The sequence below is a fragment of the Scyliorhinus torazame genome, chromosome 7, assembly GCF_047496885.1.
Source record: "Scyliorhinus torazame isolate Kashiwa2021f chromosome 7, sScyTor2.1, whole genome shotgun sequence".
Lineage (NCBI taxonomy): Eukaryota > Metazoa > Chordata > Chondrichthyes > Carcharhiniformes > Scyliorhinidae > Scyliorhinus > Scyliorhinus torazame.
The window spans coordinates 6,461,464-6,476,086 of record NC_092713.1 but is presented as its reverse complement, the minus strand read 5'-3'; the positions used below and the strand labels follow the sequence as shown (position 1 = coordinate 6,476,086).

Below are 14,623 nucleotides of genomic sequence, written 5' to 3'. Positions count from 1 at the left end.
CTTGGTCTTTGCACTCTGCACGTGGGGGGCTCCCTGCTTGTGGTGTTTCATCAGCTCTTTCTGTTCCCTTCTCCCCAGACCTACTGACCTCCAGGTGTCGTGCTCGTGCTTTTTATGTGGTTGGTGTTCTTGTCTGTGATTGGTTGTGGTGTTGTGTACTCTGATTTGCCTGTTAGTGTGTCCATCATGATGTGTGTGTTTGAATATCATGACATCCCCCCTTTTTACAAAGATATGTGCCTACGTGGTAATAAATATGATCGTGACGTGAGTGCATCTAAGAGTGTGTGTGTGTCGTGTGCAGCATGTGTCTATGACGGAACTATGTACATGGGGCGATGTCGAGTGCGTCACATGAATCCAGTTGTACCATAACATAACAGAAATGCGAACGAGAGAAGAAGAAAAAAAAAATTTGATCAGTTGCCCAGTCAGACGACATCTGGAACGATAAACAACAACAGGTTATCATGTAAAATTGTCCAACTTATTAAGCATATGAACTGTATTATAAGTCCATTCTAATGGGTTTGCGACGAATTCGGGTTGACCGCCTTAAGGGTGGATCAAGAACCACCGGCTGCTGTGCAGGCATGGCCATGGGTGGCGATGGAAAGGGCGTGATGTGCGGCAGCTCCACAAAGTCATCCTCGGAAGCCTGTTGAGGATCTGGCGTGTTGTGTGGCTGTGAGCGTGGAAGTCGGCGAAGGGCGCGCCGATTGCGGCGACGCACGGAACCATCCGGCATGCGAACCAGGAACGAGCGGGGAGCCACTTGTCGGAGGACTTCGGCCGGTGCTGACCAGCCACCATACGGTTGATGGACGCGTACTTTGTCTCCGGAGGACAGGGGGGGCAGGTCCGTCGCTCGTGTGTCGTACCGCCCTTTCTGGCGATCACGCTGCAGTTGCATGTTCCGAAGAACCGCCTCATGGTCTGTTGTCGGTGCCAGGACGGAAGGTACCGTCGTCCTGAGGGAGTGACCCATTAGTAGCTGCGCTGGCGAGAGGCCCGTGGATAACGGGGTCGATCGATAGGCCAGCAAGGCAAGGTTAAAGTCCGATCCGGCATCAGCCGCCTTGCACAGGAGCCGCTTTGCGATGTGGACACCCTTTTCAGCCTTCCCGTTCGATTGTGGATGCAGAGGGCTGGATGTCACATGAGTGAAACCATATGCTGCGGCAAAGGACGACCATTCACGGCTGGCAAAACAAGGTCCATTGTCTGACATGACAGTCCTTGGAATGCCATGGCGAGCAAACGTTTCCTTGCAGGCCCCAATGACTGCGGACGACGTCAGATCATGGAGAGGCATGACTTCCGGGTAGTTTGAGAAGTAGTCTATAATAACAATGTAATCTCTGCCGAGCGCGTGAAATAGGTCAACACCCACCTTCGCCCAGGGGGACGTCACCATCTCGTGTGGTAGAAGTGTTTCCGGAGGTTGCGCTGGCTGAAACCTCTGACAGGTTGTGCAGTTGAGCACCATGTTGGCTATGTCTTCATTAATACCCGGCCAATATACCGCCTCCCGGGCCCTTCGTCTGCATTTTTCGACGCCCAAGTGGCCTTCGTGTAGTTGATGAAGAATCATCTGGCGCACACTGTGTGGAATGACGATCCTATGCGATTTCATAAGGACCCCGTCTATATTGGTGAGATCATCTCGCACATTATAAAACTGGGGGCACTGCCCTTTTAGCCACCCTTCCGTCATGTGGCGCATCACTCGCTGCAGCAGAGGGTCAGTCGCCGTCTCTGCGCGTATGTGGGCCAGACTAGGATCATCAGCTGGCATATTTGCTGCTGTCAGAGTCACGTGTGCCTCAATTTGACGCACGAACCCCTCTGCATCTGGTGGTGTGCTCACTGCTCGGGAAAGAGTGTCCGCCACGATGAGTTCCTTCCCCGGAGTGTAGATCAGTTCAAAATCGTACCTCCTGAGTTTGAGTAAGATGCGCTGGAGGCGAGGAGTCATGTCGTTCAGGTCTTTGTTAATGATGTTGACCAGGGGGCGGTGGTCAGTTTCGACCGTGAATCGTGGCAGGCCATACACATAGTCGTGGAACTTGTCCAGTCCAGTTAACAAGCCCAGGCATTCTTTTTCGATTTGCGCGTAGCGCTGTTCGGTAGGGGTCATGGCTCGTGAGGCATACGCAACCGGGGCCCATGATGACGTGCTGTCTTTTTGGAGGAGTACCGCTCCAATACCAGATTGGCTGGCGTCTGTTGAGATCTTTGTAGGGCGAGTCGTGTCAAAGAAGGCCAGCACTGGTGCCGTGACCAGTTTGTGCTTGAGCTCCTCCCATTCCCGCTGATGCGACTGGTGCCAGTTGAATTCCGTCGATTTTTTTACGAGATGGCGCATGTTTGTTGTATGAGAAGCCAGGTTGGGAATGAACTTCCCAAGGAAGTTGACCATGCCGAGGAATCTTAAGACAGCCTTCTTGTCAGCCGGTCGTGGCATGGCTGTGATGGCGCTAACCTTGTCTGCATCGGGACGGACCCCGGACCTTGAGATGTGGTCCCCGAGGAATTTCAGCTCCGTCTGGCCGAAAGCACACTTCGCACGGTTGAGACGCAGGCCATTTTGCCGTATGCGGGTGAAGACACGTCGCAGACGATGCATGTGTTCCTGCGGAGTGGTGGACCAAATGATGATATCGTCCACATATACACGTACCCCTTCGATGCCTTCCATCATCTGTTCCATAATGCGGTGGAATACTTCAGATGCCGAAATGATGCCGAATGGCATCCGGTTGTAGCAGAATCTGCCAAAAGGGGTGTTGAATGTGCATAGTCTTCGGCTGGCCGGGTCCAGTTTGATCTGCCAGAATCCTTTGGACGCATCCAATTTAGTGAATATGTTGGCTCGCGCCATCTCGCTGGTGAGGTCTTCTCGTTTCGGGATGGGATAGTGTTCCCGCATGATGTTGTTGTTCAGATCTTTTGGATCTATACATATACGGAGCTCGCCAGAGGGCTTCTTTACACAGACCATGGAGCTGACCCATGGCGTGGGCTCCGTGACCTTGGATAGGACCCCTTGGTCCTGAAGAATCTGCAGTTGTGCCTTGAGGCGGTCTTTGAGAGGCGCAGGAACCCTGCGAGGTGCGTGAACGACAGGGATGGCGTCCGGTCTGAGTCGAATCTTGTACGTGTGTGGCAATGTCCCCATGCCTTCAAAAACCTCCTGGTTGTGAGCGAGGAGGGAATGGAGATTCGCGTGGAACTCAGCATCCGGGAAGTCGGATATCTCATCTGGAGAGAGAGACATGATGCGCTGTACCAGGTGAAGGACCTTACACGCTTGTGCGCCCAGTAACGAGTCCTTTGATGAGCCCACAACTTCGAAGGGGAGTGTGGCCGTGTACCTCTTGTGAGTCACCTGTGGCTGGCAAGATCCTATGGACGGGATAACGTTCCCGTTATAGTCAACCATCTTAAGCCGGGATGGTGTGATGGGTGGTTTGACCTTCATGGCCTGGACTGCAGAGTAAGCAATCAGGTTGGCGGATGCGCCGGTGTCCAGACGGAAGGCGACGCGCGATCGGTTGACCGTCAGGGTGGCACACCACTCATCGTCTGGATTGATGGCATTGACCTTGTTGACATCAATGACGGCAACTCGGAAGTCATCCTGGTCATCTGCATCACTTAATTGGAAGTCTTGATGCGTGGGCTGGACGGTCCTGACTCGTGTGCGAGGTTGTCGAGGATGCGCCGGATCCATGGGTTGAGCCGCACGACAGCGGGCTGCGTAGTGGCCTATCATGGCACATCTGTTGCACTGTCGGTATTTTGCAGGACATTGCCCTTTTAAGTGTAGACCTCCACAATTTCTGCACGTCATGACGTCACGGCGTTCGTTGCGCCACTGCGCATGCGCAGTGCGATCTTGCGGTGGGCGCGCCTGCGCAGTGCGTCCCTCGTTGTGGCCGTTATTTTTGGCGCGCACCTGCGCGGGAGACCGCGAAAAGCGCGGGAAGCGGCCGCTGTCGTCCGGGCCGTGGGGCGGGAAGAAATCGACGGCCTGGATGCGTTCAACGTCGTGGGCGGCCTGGCTTGCCGATTCGACGGCTGGGGACCCCCTCCGTGCCAACTCGGACGCCTGAAATCGGGCAAAACGGCAGGTAGCATTTTCATGGAGGACACAGGCTTCCACAGCAGACGCTAAGGTGAGCCTCTTTATTTTAAGAAGCTGCTGGCGTAGGCCACTAGAGGCAACGCCAAAAACAATCTGGTCCCTGATCATGGACTCTGTAGTGGTGCCGTAACCGCAGGACTGCGCTAGAATCCGGAGGTGCGTCAAAAAGGGTTGAAAAAGCTCCTCCTTACCTTGCAGGCGTTGCTGAAAGATGTATCTTTCAAAAGTTTCGTTTACTTCAGTTTGAAAGTGCTGGTCCAGTTTGAGGATGACCGTGTCATATTTGGCCTGGTTTTCGCCTTCTTCGAACACCAGTGAATTAAAGACATCGTTCGGGTGGGGGCCTGCGTAGAAGAGGAGCATTGCAATCTTCGAATCATCCGAGGCATTCTGTTTTTCGGTGGCACGGATGTACAGGTCAAATCGCTGCCTGTAGAGCTTCCAGTTGGTGCCTAGGTTCCCAGTGACTTGCATCGGCTGCGGTTTGCCGGTGTGGTCCATGTCCAGAATGGCAGGTTAGTAGGCAGGTATCGACCCACTCCTGGTACCATGTGGTGTTGGGTGTTCTGACACACAGATGAGCCAACACAGTTGCATATGGTACAACACTTCTTTATTTAAACTCACTATTTACAACTTGGTCTTTGCACTCTGCACGTGGGGGGCTCCCTGCTTGTGGTGTTTCATCAGCTCTTTCTGTTCCCTTCTCCCCAGACCTACTGACCTCCAGGTGTCGTGCTCGTGCTTTTTATGTGGTTGGTGTTCTTGTCTGTGATTGGTTGTGGTGTTGTGTACTCTGATTTGCCTGTTAGTGTGTCCATCATGATGTGTGTGTTTGAATATCATGACAGGGGGCATAGGTTTAAGGCGAGAGGGGCAAGGTTTAGAGTAGATGTACGAGGCAAGTTTTTTTACACAGAGGGTAGTGGGTGCCTGGAACGCGCTGCCGGAGGTGGTGGTGGAAGCAGGGACAAATCCCTTTTTGTTTCAGAACGCCGCTGGTTAATCCCAGTCAGCTCCCAGAGAATGTCACTGCCTGGACCCTCCCCCCCCCCCCCCCCCCCCCCGCCCGGGCCCTCCGCTCCGCCGCCCGGGGCCCTCCTCCACCCCCCCCCCCGCCCGGGCCCTCAGCCCCGCCGCCCGGGCCCTCAGCCCCGCTGCCCGGGCCCCCCGCTCCCCCGCCACCCGGGGCCCTCCGCCCCCCCCCCCCCCGCCCAGGCCCTCAGCCCCCCCCCGCCCGGGGCCCTCAGACCCGCCGCTCGGGGCCCTTCGCTCCGCCGCCCAGGCCCCCCGCCGCCCGGGGCCCTCAGCCCCGCCGCCCGGGGCCCTCCTCCCCCCCCCCCGCCCGGGCCCTCAGCCCCGCCGCCCGGGGCCCTCAGACCCGCCGCTCGGGGCCCTTCGCTCCGCCGCCCGGGCCCCCCGCCGCCCGGGCCCCCCGCCGCCCGGGCCCCCCGCCGCCCGGGGCCCTCAGCTCCGCTGCCAACCATCACCCTGCACAACCCGTTTCTCCTCTCTGAACCTATACCCATGCCCACCCTGACCCCTCCTATGAGGCGCTTCCCTTTCTCCCCATCCCGACCAAATCGGCGATGCTTTTGCGATGCTCCGCCCCCTCTGCGAGTACGCCACGTATCGATGGCCTGAGGACATTGCCTGCGACCCGCCCCCCCGATATCCCGCCCCTGACCGGCCGAGTCCCCGACGCCGTGGGTCTCACATCGTCTCATCCGTCAGGAACTGGGCGTGGCGGCTGCGGACTTAGTCCAGCTGCACCACAGTCGGGGGAGGGCCGATCCGTGGGCAGGGGGGACTTTATTAGGGGCTGGGAGCACTGTGGTGGGTGGTCTGGGGTATGTGTGCTGGCCAAAGGGGGGCACTATTTAGCGGGCTGAATCCGTGAGCAGCCTCCGCCATGTAGCACGGCGCAGCCACGGACCCGGCCATTCTCCAGGGCGTATCGGCAGCGCTACGCTGCCTCGTTGCTCGCCCCCAGCCAAATGGGGAAATCGGGGCCTGTTTTGCGCTATTTGTAAAACGCCACCGTTCCTCCGCCCGTGTGGGGACATAGCCTCAGAATCGCAGAATCCAGTCCAGGAGCTCACGGTGCGGGGGGTAAGCTGTCGGCTTGGAGAGAGGATTGGTTAGTCAACAGGGAGCAGAGAGTAGCAGAATGGTGGAGCAAGCCTGATGGGAGAACAGCCAATTCTTCCTTCTTATCATCTTCTGCGCGCATCAATGAGAGGAGCATCATTTAGTGACCACCCCTAATTGCCCTTGGGAAGATGGGGGCGGGCTGCCTTCTGGAGAGTTTACCCACCAGAGATACAAACTAAAGCACATCAGTGTGGGTGTGCCGTCACAGACAGGTTCGACTGGGTGAGGCGGCACATTTACTTCCCTGAGGGATATCAGTGAAGCCGGTGGGTGCCTCGAAGAAGCCGGTGTACTTTCCTGGTCACCATCACCATGGCCGGCTTCGCACTCCCACTTATTGAATTAATTGACTTGAAATTGCCCAGCTGCTGTTGTGGGATTTGAACTCCTATCTCGGGATCATTAGTCTGGTCTCCGGATTACCATTCCAGTAACAGAACCTTATACCACCATTCCTCACATCTCATTTACATTTCAGCAATTTTACAGTTTAAATAAAATCCATTGAAATGTGAAGTGGATTAAATTTATCCCATTTTCATTTTGACTCAAACATTCATTTTATGAATTAATCTGATTGAGGTTTTGCTGTTTTTGTGAACTGCTGGGGGAATAAATTAGTCCTTCCTGCAATCACCTGCTAAACTGTATTAGTGACTGACACACTGTCTCATCTCATGTGTGCGAATGGGTGTGTGTGAGTGTGTGTGGGTGTGAATGAGTGTGAGTGAGGATGAGTGATGAGTTAGCATGAGTGAGTGAGTGTGGGTGAGTGTGAGTGTGGGTGAGTGTGAGTGTGGGTGAGTGTGAGTGTGGGTGAGTGTGAGTGGGTGAGTGTGAGTGGGTGAGTGAGTGAGTGAGTGTGGGTGAGTGAGTGAGGGTGAGTGAGTGTGGGTGAGTGTGAGTGTGGGTGAGTGTGAGTGTGAGTGTGGGTGAGTGTGAGTGTGGGTGAGTGTGAGTGTGGGTGAGTGAGAGTGTGGGTGAGTGCGAGTGAGTGAGTGAGTGAGTGTGGGTGAGTGAGTGTGGGTGAGTGCGAGTGGGTGAGTGGGTGTGAGTGAGTGAGTGAGTGAGTGAGTGTGGGTGAGTGAGTGTGGGTGAGTGAGTGTGGGTGAGTGAGTGAGTGAGTGTGGGTGAGTGAGTGAGTGTGGGTGAGTGAGTGTGGGTGAGTGAGTGTGGGTGAGTGAGTGTGGGTGAGTGAGTGAGTGAGTGAGTGTGAGTGTGAGTGAGTGATGAGTGAGTGTGGGTGAGTGAGTGAGTGAGTGAGTGAGTGAGTGAGTGTGGGTGAGTGAGTGTGGGTGAGTGAGTGAGTGAGTGTGGGTGAGTGTGAGTGAGTGATGAGTGAGTGTGGGTGAGTGAGTGTGGGTGAGTGAGTGAGTGTGGGTGAGTGTGGGTGAGTGAGTGTGTGTGAGTGAGTGTGGGTGAGTGAGTGTGGGTGAGTGAGTGATGAGTGGGTGAGTGAGTGAGGGTGGGTGAGTGTGGGTGAGTGAGTGAGTGTGGGTGAGTGAGTGTGGGTGAGTGTGGGTGAGTGAGTGTGGGTGAGTGAGTGAGTGAGTGTGGGTGAGTGAGTGAGTGTGGGTGAGTGAGTGTGGGTGAGTGAGTGTGGGTGAGTGTGGGTGAGTGAGTGTGGGTGAGTGAGTGAGTGAGTGTGGGTGAGTGTGGGTGAGTGAGTGTGGGTGAGTGAGTGAGTGTGGGTGAGTGAGTGTGGGTGAGTGAGTGTGGGTGAGTGAGTGTGGGTGAGTGAGTGAGTGTGGGTGAGTGAGTGTGGGTGAGTGAGTGTGGGTGAGTGTGGGTGAGTGTGGGTGAGTGAGTGTGGGTGAGTGTGAGTGAGTGATGAGTGAGTGAGTGTGGGTGAGTGTGGGTGAGTGATGAGTGAGTGAGTGTGGGTGAGTGTGGGTGAGTGATGAGTGAGTGAGTGTGGGTGAGTGTGGGTGAGTGATGAGTGAGTGAGTGTGGGTGAGTGTGGGTGAGTGTGGGTGAGTGAGTGTGGGTGAGTGTGAGTGAGTGATGAGTGAGTGAGTGTGGGTGAGTGTGGGTGAGTGATGAGTGAGTGAGTGTGGGTGAGTGTGGGTGAGTGATGAGTGAGTGAGTGTGGGTGAGTGTGGGTGAGTGTGGGTGAGTGAGTGTGGGTGAGTGAGTGAGGGTGGGTGAGTGTGAGTGGGTGAGTGAGTGTGGGTGAGTGAGTGTGGGTGAGTGTGGGTGAGTGAGTGAGTGAGGGAGTGTGGGTGAGTGAGTGTGGGTGAGTGAGTGTGGGTGAGTGAGTGTGGGTGAGTGAGTGTGGGTGAGTGAGTGAGGGTGGGTGAGTGTGAGTGGGTGAGTGTGGGTGAGTGTGAGTGGGTGAGTGTGGGTGAGTGTGGGTGAGTGTGAGTGGGTGAGTGAGTGTGGGTGAGTGAAGGGTGAGTGTGTGTGAAGTGAGTGTGGGTGAGTGTGGGTGAGTGTGAGTGGGTGAGTGAGTGTGGGTGAGTGAGTGAGGGTGGGTGAGTGAGTGTGGGTGAGTGAGTGAGGGTGAGTGAGTGAGGGTGAGTGTGTGAGGGTGGGTGAGGGTGGGTGAGTGAGTGAGTGAGTGGGTGAGTGAGTGTGGGTGAGTGAGTGTGGGTGAGTGAGTGAGGGTGGGTGAGTGAGTGTGGGTGAGTGAGTGAGGGTGAGTGAGTGAGGGTGAGTGTGTGAGGGTGGGTGAGTGAGTGAGTGAGTGGGTGAGTGAGTGTGGGTGAGTGAGTGTGGGTGAGTGAGTGTGGGTGAGTGAGTGTGGATGAGTGAGTGTGGGTGAGTGAGTGTGGGTGAGTGAGTGAGTGAGTGAGTGAGTGTGGGTGGGTGACTATGAGTGAGTGTGGGTGAGTGAGTGAGTTAGTGAGAGGCAGCACGGTTTTGTGAAGGGGAGGTCGTGTCTCACTAACTTGATAGAGTTTTTCGAGGAGGTCACTAAGATGATTGATGCAGGTAGGGCAGTAGATGTTGTCTATATGGACTTCAGTAAGGCCTTTGACAAGGTCCCTCATGGTAGACTGGTACAAAAGGTGAAGTCACACGGGATCAGGGGTGAACTGGCAAGGTGGATACAGAACTGGCTAGGCCATAGAAGGCAGAGGGTAGCAATGGAGGGATGCTTTTCTAATTGGAGGGCTGTGACCAGTGGTGTTCCACAGGGATCAGTGCTGGGACCTTTGCTCTTTGTAGTATATATAAATGATTTGGAGGAAAATGTAACTGGTCTGATTAGTAAGTTTGCAGACGACACAAAGGTTGGTGGAATTGCGGATAGCGATGAGGACTGTCTGAGGATACAGCAGGATTTAGATTGTCTGGAGACTTGGGCGGAGAGATGGCAGATGGAGTTTAACCTGGACAAATGTGAGGTAATGCATTTTGGAAGGGCTAATGCAGGTAGGGAATATACAGTGAATGGTAGAACCCTCAAGAGTATTGAAAGTCAAAGAGATCTAGGAGTACAGGTCCACAGATCACTGAAAGGGGCTACACAGGTGGAGAAGGTAGTCAAGAAGGCATACGGCATGCTTGCCTTCATTGGCCGGGGCATTGAGTATAAGAATTGGCAAGTCATGTTGCAGCTGTATAGAACCTTAGTTAGGCCACACTTGGAGTATAGTGTTCAATTCTGGTCGCCACACTACCAGAAGGATGTGGAGGCTTTAGAGAGGGTGCAGAAGAGATTTACCAGAATGTTGCCTGGTATGGAGGGCATAAGCTATGAGGAGCGATTGAATAAACTCGGTTTGTTCTCACTGGAACGAAGGAGGTTGAGGGGCGACCTGATAGAGGTATACAAAATTATGAGGGGCATAGACAGAGTGGATAGTCAGAGGCTTTTCCCCAGGGTAGAGGGGTCAATTACTAGGGGGCATAGGTTTAAGGTGAGAGGGGCAAAGTTTAGAGTAGATGTACGAGGCAAGTTTTTTACGCAGAGGGTAGTGGGTGCCTGGAACTCACTACCGGAGGAGGTAGTGGAGGCAGGGACGATAGGGACATTTAAGGGGCATCTTGACAAATATATGAATAGGATGGGAATAGAAGGATACGGACCCAGGAAGTGTAGAAGATTGTAGTTTAGTCGGGCAGTATGGTCGGCACGGGCTTGGAGGGCCGAAGGGCCTGTTCCTGTGCTGTACATTTCTTTGTTCTTTGTTTTGTTTGAGTGTGGGTGAGTGAGTGTGGGTGAGTGAGTGAGTGAGTGTGAGTGGGTGAGTGTGGGTGAGTGAGTGTGGGTGAGTGTGGGTGGGTGAGGGTGGGTGAGTGAGTGAGTGTGGGTGAGTGAGTGAGTGAGGGTGAGTGAGTGAGTGTGGGTGAGTGAGTGAGTGAGTGAGTGAGTGAGTGAGTGAGTGAGTGAGGGTGGGTGAGTGAGTGAGTGAGTGAGTGAGTGAGTGAGTGAGTGTGGGTGAGTGAGTGAGTGAGTGAGTGAGTGTGGGTGAGTGAGTGTGGGTGAGTGTGGGTGAGTGAGTGAGTGAGTGAGTGAGGTGGGTGGGTGAGGTGGGTGAGTGAGTGAGTGTGGGTGAGTGAGTGTGGGTGAGTGAGTGAGTGTGGGTGAGTGAGTGAGTGAGTGAGTGAGTGAGTGTGGGTGAGTGAGTGTGGGTGAGTGAGTGAGTGAGTGAGTGAGTGTGGGTGAGTGAGTGAGTGTGGGTGAGTGAGTGAGTGAGTGAGGGTGAGTGAGTGAGTGAGTGAGTGAGTGAGTGAGTGAGGGTGGGTGAGGGTGAGTGAGTGAGTGAGTGAGTGTGGGTGAGTGAGTGTGGGTGAGTGAGTGAGTGAGTGTGGGTGAGTGAGTGAGTGAGGGTGAGTGAGTGAGTGAGTGAGTGAGTGAGTGAGTGAGTGAGGGTGGGTGAGGGTGAGTGAGTGAGTGAGTGAGTGAGTGTGGGTGAGTGAGTGTGGGTGAGTGTGAGTGGGTGAGTGAGTGAGTGAGTGAGTGAGTGAGTGAGTGAGAGTGTGGGTGAGTGAGTGTGGGTGAGTGAGTGTGGGTGAGTGAGTGTGGGTGAGTGTGAGTGGGTGAGTGTGAGTGGGTGAGTGAGTGAGTGTGGGTGAGTGAGTGTGTGTGGGTGAGTGAGTGTGTGGGTGAGTGAGTGAGTGAGTGTGGGTGAGTGAGTGAGTGTGGGTGAGTGAGTGTGGGTGAGTGAGTGTGGGTGAGTGAGTGAGTGTGAGTGAGTGAGGGAGTGAGTGTGGGTGAGTGAGTGTGGGTGAGTGAGTGTGGGTGAGTGAGTGTGGGTGAGTGAGTGTGGTGAGCGTGAGTGGGTGAGTGTGAGTGGGTGAGTGAGTGAGTGTGGGTGAGTGAGTGAGTGTGGGTGAGTGAGGGTGGGTGGGTGGGTGGGTGAGTGAGTGAGTGAGTGAGTGAGTGAGTGATTGTGTGAGTGAGTGAGTGAGTGAGTGAGTGAGTGAGTGAGTGAGTGAGTGGTGTGAGTGTGTGTGAGTGAGTGAGTGTGTGTGAGTGTGTGAGTGTGTGTGTGTGAGTGTGGTGAGTGTGTGGTGAGTGAGTGAGTGTGTGAGTGTGAGTGTGTGGGTGAGTGTGTGTGTGTGAGTGGTGGGTGTGTGAGTGTGGGTGTGGGTGAGTGGTGTGGGTGAGTGTGTGGTGTGGGTGAGTGAGTGAGTGAGTGTGGGTGAGTGAGTGTGGGTGTGTGAGTGTGGGTGAGTGGTGAGTGGGTGAGTGAGTGAGGTGAGTGAGTGAGTGGTGAGTGAGTGAGTGAGGGTGAGTGAGTGAGTGAGTGAGTGAGTGAGTGAGTGAGTGAGTGAGTGAGTGAGTGAGTGTGAGTGAGTGAGTGAGTGAGTGAGCGAGCGAGCGTGGGTGGGCGGGCGGGCGAGCGAGCGAGGGTGGGTGGGTGGGTGAGTGAGTGAGTGAGTGAGTGAGTGAGTGAGTGAGTGAGTGAGTGAGTGAGTGAGTGAGTGAGTGAGTGAGTGTGTGAGTGAGTGAGTGAGTGAGTGAGTGAGTGAGTGAGCGAGCGAGCGAGCGGGCGGGCGGGCGAATGAGTGAGTGAGTGAGTGAGTGAGTGTGGGTGAGTGAGTGTGGGTGAGTGAGTGTGGGTGAGTGTGGGTGAGTGAGTGTGGGTGGGTGAGTGTGGGTGAGTGTGGGTGAGTGAGTGTGGGTGGGTGAGTGTGGGTGAGTGAGTGTGGGTGAGTGAGTGTGGGTGAGTGTGGGTAAGTGTGGGTGAATGTGGGTGAGTGTGGGTGAGTGTGAGTGAGTGAGTGTGGGTGGGTGAGTGAGTGAGTGAGTGAGTGAGTGAGTGAGTGAGTGAGTGAGTGAGTGAGTGAGTGAGTGAGTGAGTGAGTGAGTGAGTGAGTGAGTGAGTGAGTGAGTGAGTGTGTGAGTGAGTGAGTGAGTGAGTGAGTGAGTGAGTGAGTGAGTGAGTGTGGGTGTGTGGGTGGGTGTGTGAGTGAGTGAGTGAGTGAGTGAGTGGTGAGTGAGTGAGTGAGGGTGTGTGTGGTGGTGAGTGTGTGAGTGAGTGAGTGAGTGAGTGAGTGTGGGTGGGTGGGGTGGGTGGGTGGTGGGTGAGTGAGTGGTGAGTGAGTGTGGGTGGTGTGTGAGTGTGGGTGAGGGTGGGTGGGGTGAGTGGTGGTGGGTGGTGTGTGTGGTGGTGTGTGTGGGTGGGTGGGGTGGGTGGGGTGGGTGTGTGGTGTGTGGTGTGTGGTGGTGTGTGGTGGTGAGTGGTGTGTGGTGGTGAGGGTGAGTGTGTGAGTGGGTGGTGTGAGTGAGGGTGTGGTGGTGAGTGGGTGTGTGTGTGGGTGGGTGGGTGGGGGGGGGGTGGGTGGTGGTGGGTGGTGAGTGTGTGGTGTGTGGTGTGTGTGTGGTGGTGGTGGTGAGTGTGTGAGTGTGTGAGTGAGTGTGTGGTGGTGGGTGGGTGGGTGGGTGGGTGGGTGTGTGTTGAGTGAGTGTGTGAGTGAGGAGCGAGCGAGTGTGGGTGAGTGAGTGTGAGTGAGTGAGGGAGTGAGTGGGGTGAGTGAGTGTGGGTGGTGAGTGTGGGTGAGTGAGTGTGGGTGAGTGTGGGTGAGCGTGAGTGGGTGAGTGTGAGTGGGTGAGTGAGTGAGTGTGGGTGAGTGAGTGAGTGTGGGTGAGTGAGGGTGGGTGGGTGAGTGAGTGAGTGAGTGAGTGAGTGAGTGTGTGAGTGGTGTGAGTGGTGGTGAGTGAGTGAGTGAGTGAGTGAGTGTGAGTGAGTGGTGAGTGAGTGTGGTGGTGAGTGAGTGTGAGTGAGTGAGTGAGTGAGGGTGGTGAGTGAGTGTGAGTGGTGAGGTGGGTGGTGAGTGTGAGTGTGGGTGAGTGAGTGTGTGGTGTGTGTGTGTGTGGTGGGGTGTGGGTGTGTGGTGTGGGTGTGGTGGTGAGTGTGGGGTGGTGGTGAGTGAGTGTGGGTGGGTGGTGTGGTGGGTGAGTGTGGGTGGGTGAGTGTGGTGTGGGGTGAGTGAGTGTGTGTGGGTGTGTGGTGTGGGTGTGTGAGTGTGGGTGGTGTGGTGGGTGGTGGTGTGTGGGTGAGTGTGTGGGTGGGTGGGTGGGTGGTGGGTGTGTGGTGTGTGGTGTGTGTGTGTGTGTGGGTGAGTGGTGGGTGGGTGGGTGGGGTGGTGGTGGTGTGAGTGGTGTGTGAGTGTGTGAGTGAGTGTGTGAGTGGTGGTGTGTGGGTGGTGGTGAGTGTGTGTGTGGTGAGTGGTGTGTGGTGAGTGAGTGTGTGAGTGTGTGGTGGTGTGGGTGGGGTGGGTGGGGTGGAGGGGTGGTGTGTGGGTGGTGGTGTGTGGTGAGTGAGTGGTGAGTGAGTGGTGAGTGAGTGGTGGGTGGGTGGGTGTGGTGTGTGTGTGAGTGAGTGAGTGAGTGAGTGAGTGTGGGTGGGTGGGTGGGTGAGTGAGTGAGTGAGTGAGTGAGTGAGTGAGCGAGGTGTGGGTGAGTGAGTGTGAGTGAGTGAGGGAGTGAGTGTGGGTGAGTGAGTGTGGGTGAGTGAGTGTGGGTGAGTGAGTGTGGGTGAGTGTGGGTGTGTGGGTGAGTGTGAGTGGGTGAGTGTGAGTGAGTGAGGGTGAGTGAGTGAGTGTGGGTGAGTGTGGGTGAGTGAGTGAGTGTGTGAGTGAGTGAGTGAGTGAGTGTGTGAGTGAGTGAGTGTGTGAGTGTGGTGAGTGAGTGGTGTGGTGAGTGAGTGTGGGTGAGTGAGTGTGGGTGAGTGAGTGTGGTGAGTGAGTGTGGGTGAGTGTGAGTGGGTGGGGTGGGTGAGTGTGAGTGGGTGGGTGGGTGTGTGGGTGAGTGGTGGGTGGGTGGTGTGGGTGGGTGGTGTGTGGTGAGTGAGTGTGTGAGTGAGTGAGTGAGTGTGAGTGAGTGAGTGTGAGTGAGTGTGTGTGTGGTGAGTGAGTGAGTGA

General features: G+C 55.6%; 1 protein-coding gene across 3 annotated transcripts in view; it reads right to left on the bottom strand.

The window, feature by feature from the left end:
* LOC140426009 (netrin-G1-like) overlaps positions 1-14,623 on the bottom strand; it is a 1,091,807-nt gene that overhangs the window by 414,348 nt on the left and 662,836 nt on the right. The gene's annotated exons all lie outside the window — the stretch shown is intronic.